Here is a 10,014-nt window from a genome sequence, read left to right as displayed (position 1 = left end):
ACATGATACCTATAGAGGAAAAATAAAATAAAATCTAGTTCCATGATAATGCAGTCTTCAATATCAGTGGAACACGTGTGAATGCGTTTTCTCATCCAAGTATTTCAAGCCATAGATTTGTCTTGCAAACCGTAGGCCACCTAGCTGGTGGATCAACCTGACTCCTTAGGGAATTAATATAATGGTACCGTTCTGATTGGTGGATTGGACCTTGGACTCATGGGACCATGTTGGCACACATTTGGCATGTACATGACCTTTGTCATCCCTGTGAGCTTAGCAATGCTAAAATAAATAAATAAATAAATAAAAATTAAGGGTTGTATTTTTATTTATTTATTTATTTATTTTTGTTTTTTTTGTTTTTAATGATACTCAGGATGTATATGACATTGGATAAGCAGGCACTCATAAATTGTACACGTGGCATATATTAATTCAAATAATTTTGACCATATTGAGCCTTCTATGGCCAAGGCACGATCCCAATAGCAGATTGGTTGAACAATCATAACCGCTTGTTTGTGGGTGCTTGTTTATGGAAACAAAAATTTTGAATAATTTTAATTTTACGGTCCAATAATATTAACAAATCTGTTACTTACCTAACTGTAATTTTGGATTCATCATCTATCAACACTGGGTACGATAATTTGGGCCATCAAATTTGACTACTTGTGTGCCGTGTTCGGCATGTCATCCGTCACGCTTTTTCAAAGCGTCATTGTTTTATGAAAAGGGAGTCTTGCTAAGCTGTGGAGATTGCATAGCATATCCTTTCGCACAATGTGGCCCGAACTCTATTGGACCCACGTGTTGTATGTGTTTTATCCATGCTGTCCATCCATTTTCCAGCTCATTTTAAGGCATGAGCCTAAAAATGATATAGATCCAAAGCTTGAGTGGACCAAACCATATCAGACAGTGAGGATTTAACTCCCACCATTGAAAACTTCCTAGGGCCTACTGTGATCTTTTTTTTACCATCCAATCTGTTCATGAGGTTGTAAAGAGCTTGATGAAGGGAAATCACAAATATAAGCTTGATTCAAAACATCTTTAGCTCTTATGAAGTTTTCAACAGTCGCAAGGGTTTGGATGAAGTTTTTCTCTAACCTATTCACATGTTTTTAATGGTGGAGCTTACCTACTAATTGAACCAGAGCCTTTTTCTTTTCTTTTTTTTTTTAGAAAAAATCATATACAAGGTCAGACTTTTCCGATGAATGGATTAGATGCCGTAGCTATGTCCCATGCTGGCCTATGTGTGGCATGTAGATGAGCATTCATGCATCTCGGCCGAGAAGGACTCTTTATTTCAGTCTCCATTTCAAAATTAAAGGTAAATATTTTATTTTACCCATATATTAGGCATCGGGATATGTTTTGGTAAACCTAAAAGGTCAAAGCATGTTTTGAGAGAAACTGCATTGTTGAGGAATTTTAGTAAAAAACTAAACACAGCAACAAAGACAGCAGCAATATGCACAAAAACAACCATGATATTAGGCATCTGCCCCATAAGATTTTTTGCTGACCTTTGGCGTTATCCAATATAGAGAATTTGGCCTGGGCTAACAGTCCTTTACACAAGCACCGGTCCTTACTCATGCCTCAGTGAAAGACTTTCAAAATTTTTCACTGATACCACTTGATACCTACAAGAGAAGATAGAGATGGAGACTTGGTTGTAGCAGGGAGCTCTCCGATGCCAAAGTCAAATAGGCAAGCTATGTCTAGTAGAATGTAGGGTTTTTGGGTGTAATTTGTGCGTACCATTCACCATTGGAGATACTCTTATTTATAGTTGAAAAGTATGGTGGCATAGATGGAAATCTCCCTATTTAGTATGTGCTTATTATGAATGAAATCGTATCCCGAGTGTGTCATGGTTATCTTCCGATAAAGTCTGAGTGGTCGGAATCAGAAGAAACATATACTATAAGTCCCAAGTTGAGCATCCAAGATTGCCTACACAATCATCCCGAGGAGTAGTTTACTGACCTGGACTCTCTAGTGAGTCATATTCGAGTTTATCCTTAGCATTGAGTAGACCACCGACTTGCCTTTGGACGTTGTATCTGAGCACTAAAACCGAGCTATTTTCCTTAGTAGAATATAGACAAAATCAGGAATGACAATCATCTTTATCTTGTTGTACGGTATAGGGGCCGTAGAGGAACTCGGCCTCGAGCTTGGTGTCGTACAATAAAGTACAATAGAGTACCATTTCTAGCCATTGAGGAGCTCATTGGTCATGAATGACATTGGCTGACCACGTGATGCGCATAGATGTTTGAGACAACCTTATACTTCTGGCCAGCTCATTTTTTTTCCATAACAGTAGCCCCCCACTTTCAAGCTGACCGTGGTGAGCTCGGGAAGTAAGTCGGTGTGGTGAGGTTGGATTGTTGGTATCCTGCGCGTGGAAGAATAAATCGGTTCATCATTAATGCGGAGAGGGACGGCAGTCACAAAGATCGCAGAAGATATGCAAGGATTGTATGAGGCATTCAAAGCAGCATGCGTTGGCAGGGTAACTTTTAGGTTCCCAACCTATGAGGTGTGGACATGTGGCACTACCTGGGAAGTTGAGTCATCGGGCGAGTGGGAGATTATGACGTGGTTGCATGCACGTGCCGAGGAGGCTCTTCAGCTGTTGCATTTAAGGTGGGTAATTAATTCCTTCGACTGAGCTGGCTATGAAAAAGGGGAGAATCCTAACGTTTCCAACCATTTGCCCCCACCGTTTCTTCTCGAGCTCCCAAACTTGATAATTTCCATTAAGTTGAAAATCTTCTTCTCTGGTGACTTTCGCTCATTTCTTTCCGTTTTCCATTTTCCGACCCAATATGTCTGATATTTTGGGCGAGGGCCCTGAGCTCTACACTTTCCAAGGAGATTCTGACCTTGAAAGTTTGGATTATAGACTTGGGGTTCCCTCTGATCCTCCATCTCCGGTACCATTAGATCACGACCGGAGGATTGAATAAGCTCCATTGGAGAGGGCAGCTGCTCAGACTTCGATCGAGCAACCAATCGATGTCGGTCCTGTTGGGTCGATGTTGATGGAGGCCAACATGATTCGGATAATATCTGAGTACCAGATTCCAGACTCAATGGGACTCAGAGCCCTGAACTTGGTGAAGTTCCCGGTGACCCACGCAAAGGCGAAGTGGCTATCTTCTTGGTTGCCTTGCAATGCGGGCTCTACCTCCCCTTGCTTCGGATCATGCGGGAGGTCACCTCTCGCTTGAGGTTGGCCTAGGGCCAAATTATCCTGAACTCCTGGAAGGCGTTGTTGGGGACTTATGTCCTTTGGTTCCAGCTCGAGAATAAATAGCTAATAGTCGAGGAGTTCATGTACCTGTACTAGCCCAAAGCTCATCCGAAGCAGCTGAGTTGGTACTATTTCTCGGTATGGGCAAACAAGGCCAAGGCTCTCATCACTGGCAACCCAACCTCCAACAAAAAATGGAAGAATAAGTTGTTTTGGGCGTCTGGAGAGTGAGAGGCGCCAGCTACTGAGCTGGCCTGACTGCGAGCTTAGGTTCCCACAAAATTTTCCACCCCAGGTCAGAAATTTTCGAGGTGTTGGACATAGTTTTTTTTTTTTTTTTTTTTTTTTTTTTTAAAATTATTAGTAGTTAAATTCAGTAACCACTGATTTCTCTTGTAGTCTTCCCCAAGACTCCGCCTCTACTCTCTGAAGTGCAACTCAAGCATGTGAACAACGCCAACGTGACAAAGGACGACCTCCGGCTTTGGACCACGCAGATCACCCCGGAGCTCCTCTACCAGTTGAGACTTTACCAAGATGCCCCTTCTGCTGCTCCTGGTATGTAGTGAAATGTAGACATGCTTAGGTAAGTAGAATTTTGCTAACTCTGAATATTCCGCTATGCAAACATGGCTGAGCCATTGTAGTCTAGGAAAAGGGTCCGTCCCCCTCCTATCACTAAAATGGTTGGAAGGAAGTTGACCGTGAGGAGGAAAGTGACGGACCCTCCGACCATACTGGTAGGAACCTTTGCCCTGTAAAAGGTGAGATCGGGACCTAATGTCGGGCGGCTATGGAGGTGGTGGATTTAGAGGGAAGTCCTCCAGTTCGGGAGGCTTAAATGGTCGAGGAGTACTAGCCCGTAGTTGTTCAGGCCTAGGCCGAAGAGGGTGAGACCTTGGGCCCCCAAGCATTTAAAGAGGGTGATGCCTCAGGCCCCCGAGCTAATGAGACCGAGGGATCGAGCTCCCTCCCCCTTGGGCATCATATGAGTGGCCTAACCAACTGGGTAGCCAGGTATGCTCTAGAGGATCATATTGCCAATCTTATCAATACTCATATGGACTCTTCTAAGGGATGCGGCGACATTCTATTACAAGGTATGTTTTTTCACATTTCTGTGCTTGTTCATTTACATCTGATTTCTAACGTGCTTTCTTCGTTCCAGCTCGTCCCTGCTCTTCTGTATATTTGCCAGAAAATGAGGCAAGTGGCCGACGAGTGTGAATAGTCAGAGGCAGAGCTTTAAGGCAAGACTGCTAAAGTCGAAGCCCTTTAAGGGGCTCTAGAGCTAACTGGGGGGGAGCGTGCCGCTCTGAAGATCCAGTTGAGCAAGGTCCAGCAGAAGGAGAGTTCAATATTGGCCGAGCTGGAGGAGATTAGATTGTATCTTTCTTCGGTCGAGAAGGAGTAATCTTGTAACACCCCGAGTTTTCAGGGGCAGTGTAAGAACTCGGCTCCCAAATTCCCAGGTGCCATGGATGCCCTAATGGGTTTCATATTTTAATTACATTTGAATGATCTTATAACAATGGAGGATTTAGCAAGGCATGAAGCATAAGTACGTCATAAAGCTATATTAATTGCTACTAAATATAAAAATATTCAAACCACGAATCCAAAATCATCTAAATAGGGAAGTAGTCCCACTCATACATGACCCAAAGTAACCAGGGCCCTGGTCCATACCCCGCGGTAGCCCGGACTTAAACTACAAGGATCCTTCAAAAGTCTGGAAGCAGATAAACTCTTCTTCCCTATCCTTGCTCACCTTGTTCGGCTCGTCGAGCTCTGCCTCACCTGCATCTAGTAAAGGGTCTGGTTGGTGTTTTAAAACACTGTCCCAGAGTGAGAGTGAGTAGCTAACTCAGTGGTTATTATTAGCCTTAAGTTACAACTAGTAGCAATTATATGATGAATTTAATGAAAGAAATACATTCACAGATCCCTAAATAGTCTTGCTAATGCATATGCATGTATTATGATATGATGTATAACCTCGCAACAACACTTCCTCGAACGACTTCGTCTAACAATCGCGTATGACCAGTACTCTCTTATTGCGACCTTAACTGCTGAGTTGCCAAATTCTAGCTAATGCAATGCGTGAATAATGTTAGTCGAGTATTTAGTTAATTCTGTTCATCCAATAGATTGGGGACATTGGTACACCCCATGTATCATTGCTTGTGTGGCCAAGACCTCTCAACATGCGAGGCCAAGACCCCGCGATCCTTGATCCTATCGGGTTTTCCATCCTTGATTTCAAGCACATGGGGAGTGCTGAGAAGAGGGATCGCTCGCGGTCACTACAGGGAGGCTCATCACCCCACGTAGGTCAATAGTTCAAACACAGTGTCCCATTCCATCATTCCCGGCTCTCGAGTTAGTGGATCGGTTTCAAATGGTTATCAATAAGCTTCAGTGGTTGAAAGGTGTTCCAGGTTCCATACAGGCATTAGCAGACATAGTTAACAAACATGGTTGGTCAGCAAGCGAATTAGACCGTGCGAGTTCAGGCGAGTATATGACGGACGACATCGAGTACAAGCGACATATGTAATCCAACTACTGTCACCCATTCACATCTGCTCAAACCCTCTGGCTTGTCCATAAGATGGTCCTACCAACGGGACCACCTTCTCCCACTTTAATTCCCTGACCAGCCTAGGGGTTTATGACCTTTAATAATATTCCAACAATTCCAGATTCACCTTGTAACACTAGTAAAGTCATGCTCTCATACATCAAACATAAAAATTTAAATTTTCTACAATGCAACTACTAACAAAAAAATATGAAATTTACGTTTGTACGTGTTGAGTGGGGTTACCGAAGAAATCAAGAGCTATACATCATTCATAGTACAAACATACAATAAGGATTAATGTAAGCACAAACATACAATAAGAATTTTATACAATCATACATGCCACAAGGAAGGTTATACTAGAATCATATATGAGATGAACATCCTACTCCCAATCAAGCCCAATCATGTTGAAGAATAAATAACCAACACTTAACCATTTCATGGGATTTAAAGGAACCTATCATGTAGGGTCTTGGCTAGGTTCTCTTTAGATTACTTAAGCACATCATCTTAACGTTCATAATCATTAAACTCATAGTATAATTGGTGCTAGCCTGCCTAAGGATAATAGTCCGCACCTTATGATGAACCACTCGATTCACGGCGTCTGTAGGGTTATGGTGTTAGAAAATCATCGTTGAAATGCCTAAATAAGCATACAAACTTGTAAGAATTGGAAGGGATTAAACACAACACCTAAACCTACAAACATAACTTAATACCTACATTCAATCGTCGCCGAATCGACACCAATGAAGGACAATGTTGCTATAGAGGAAATGAGAGGGTGAAGGTGGACAAACCCTCATGTTCTGAGCTCTCCCTCTCTCTTTCTCCTCCTTTCTCCTCTTTCTCTTCTCCCTTTCTCCCTTTCTTTCTCCTAGGGTAAATTCGTATGGGGAGAGGGGTGCCCAATTCACTACAAGAAACAACGTTTTTACCGACGAAATTATTGCTAGTAAAAGTACGTTTTTACCGATGAAATTTTTTTCGTCGGTAAAACTGCACTTTTACCGACAATTTTTTTTTTCTTCATTGGTAATAATATTTTTACCGACGAAAATTTTCATTGGTAAAACTATTTTAATTTTTAAGAGAATTTTCGTGGTATTCTGAAAATTTTGCGGTAAGAGTTTTATCGACGAAAATTTTCGTCGGTAAAAAACATAAAACCACTTTTACTGACAAAAAATTTTGTCGATAAAAGTATTTTGTTTTCACGTAGAAAATTTTCGCCCTGAGTTTTACTGACGAACTAAAACCGTCGGGAATAATGTTTTTACTGATGAAAATCTTCGTCAGTAAAAGTGTTCTAGTTTTCACATGGAAAATTTTCGCCCTGATTTTTACCGACGAACTAAAACCGTCGAGAATAATGTTTTTACCGACGAAAATCTTCATCAGTAAAAGTGTTTTGGTTTTCACTTGGAAAATTTTTGCCCTGATTTTTACCGACGAACTAAAACCGTCAGGAATAATGTTTTTACCGACGAAATTTTTGCCCTGATTTTTACCGCCGAACTAAAAAGTCATCTTTACTGACAAAAACTTTCATCAGTAAATGGTGTTTTGAATTTTTGAAAGAACAAAAAATCAAAAAGTTTACTTTTACCTAGGAAATCTAATTTCGTAGGTAAAAGCCATCTGTACTGATGAAACTATTCGTAGGTAAATGGTGTTTTGAATTTTTCAAAAAACAAAAAAATCAAAAATTTTACTTTTACCTACGAAATATAATTTTATAGGTAAAAGCCATCTTTACCGACGAAAACGTTCATCGAAAATAATGATATAATTTTTACCTTGGAAAGTTTTCCTGCTGCCTTGAAAAGTTTTGCGGTAAGAGTTTTACCGACGAGTTCTTTCATAGGTAAAAATATTTCACAATACTTTTACCGACGAAAAGGTTCGTTGGTAATAATGATATAATTTTTACCTTAGGAAGAGTTTCACCGACAAATGGTTTCGTAGGTAAAAATATTTCACAAGACTTTTACCTACAAAACTGTTCGACATGGATGAGACTTTTACCTACGAAATGTTTCGTAGGTAGAAAAACGTGGATAAGACTTTTACCTACGAAATATTTCGTAGGTAAAAGTCTTTTTTTTTTAAAAAAAAATATTTCAGCACAAAATTCCTGATATACACCTGTTATAATATATTTCATCATGATATACACCTATTATATAATATATTTCATCATATTCACATTTACATCCATCTAAACCCAAACTATGTAAATCCATCCAATCATAAACTACATCTATCCAAACACAAAAAATCTTATCCACATCACATTCATCCGCGCATAAATACATATAAGTTTAACATCATAAATAAAATACAAAAAATTATTCATAGCCTATTTCCTGGTGGGGCTCACAATATTCAGTGTGGTGAACACATCGCCGACTGTGCATACACACCTAGGTCCTTACTCATGCCTTCATGGTAGATTTGAAATAGTTTCAATACAAGGTCATGAGTTCAAGTACCCATTATGGTCGTAAGCGACTCTGGTGTGTGAGTGTGTTAAAAGAAAAAGAAAGAAAGAAAATGCTGATTTATCTTTTAGGTTGAGCCTAATGGTACTTGGTGATTTCTCATCAGGTAGAAATTATTATTAATTATTTTTAGAAAGGTGAGATTAGGCCACTTATAATTATATTAACATGATAAAATATTTTACGTATATTTGAGCAGACACTACAAAATAAACAATCCTATGGAAAAAAATAAATGAAAAGAGAGAGAACATATAAGAGGTGATCCTTATCTCCTTTGATGGATTCAAGTTGCATGTGCCCTACCCAACTTCTTATAAGGAGAAGTTATATAGGTCTTAGAATAATGTTGGTGACAAATCCACCTTATCTATTAATATTATCATATTGTGTTAGGACATGACTCTAAAAATGAGATAAATCCAAATCTCAAATATTCTATGCTATAAGAGATAGTGGAGATGGAAATAGATGCATCGTGATACTTGATTTCGAGTATGCTTGCCAACAAAGTAAGATTTTCTTATTTATTGCCATGTGATTCGGCTACATTATTACATTAATCGGGTTCGGGTTTAGGTCTGGTTTTCAAGTTTAGGTTTATGTTTAGATTAGGGTGTTGAGATTAGGATTACGTGTAGGTTTAGGTTTAGGGATTTGAGAATACATTTAGGTTTTAGATTTAGGTTTATATTTTAGGTTACAGGTTTAGGTTATAGGTTTAGGTTTAAGTTTTAGGTTTAGGTTAAGGTTACGTTATAGGTTATAAGTTTAGGTTATAAGTTATAGGTTATAGGTTACGGTTTAGGTTATAGGTTTTTGTTTAGGTTTAGGTTAAGGTTAAGGTTTATGTTAAGGTTTAGGTTTAGGTTATAGGTTATATGTTATAGGTTATAGCTTTAGGGAATTGAGAATAGGTTAAGTTTTAGGTTTGGGAAATCGAGTTCGAGTTCGGGATCGGGTTTAGTTTTGGGTTTTCAAGTTTAGGTTTAGATTTAGGTTAGGGAGTTGAGATTAGGATTAGGTGTAGGTTTAGGTTTAGGGATTTGAGAATACATTTAGGTTTTAGGTTATAGGTTAAGGTTTAGGCTTTAGGTTTAGGTTAAGGTTAAGGTTAGGTTATAGGTTATAGGTTATAGGTTATTAATAACAGTTTTTTAATATTTTCACCAGTAAAAGTTTTGAAAATATTTTTACCTACGAAAAAAATCGTTGGTAAAACTTTTTTACTTATTTTTTTACCGACGAAAATTTTCATCAGTAAAAGTCTTACCTTTGTCGACAAAACGAATTTACGGATGAAAATTTTCGTCGGTAAAACGTTTTTCCTATGGAAAAAACACTTTTAGCGAAGAAAATTTTTGTCGGTAAAATTGAGTTTTCTTGTAGTGAATGAAACCCTTATATACGGCCAAATTTGGTGTAAATGGCCCCAAGGGCTAGGTTTTTACTATACTAGCCCTTTGAGAGGGTCTTTCTAACTTCTAGGGCCCACTATGGGGTGTACATATTGATATATACCATAGAATAGTTAGCCCTAATGATGATCTACATATGGATATGACCGGCCTGCCATTTGAAGGCGTCGATCGACAGATATGATTAGAAGTCTGTTTAACAGTCACCGATGGTCG

Source organism: Magnolia sinica, chromosome 12, assembly GCF_029962835.1.
Source record: "Magnolia sinica isolate HGM2019 chromosome 12, MsV1, whole genome shotgun sequence".
NCBI classification, from domain to species: domain Eukaryota; kingdom Viridiplantae; phylum Streptophyta; class Magnoliopsida; order Magnoliales; family Magnoliaceae; genus Magnolia; species Magnolia sinica.
The sequence above is the reverse complement of the archived record's forward strand: the minus strand, read 5'-3'. Positions refer to the sequence as shown.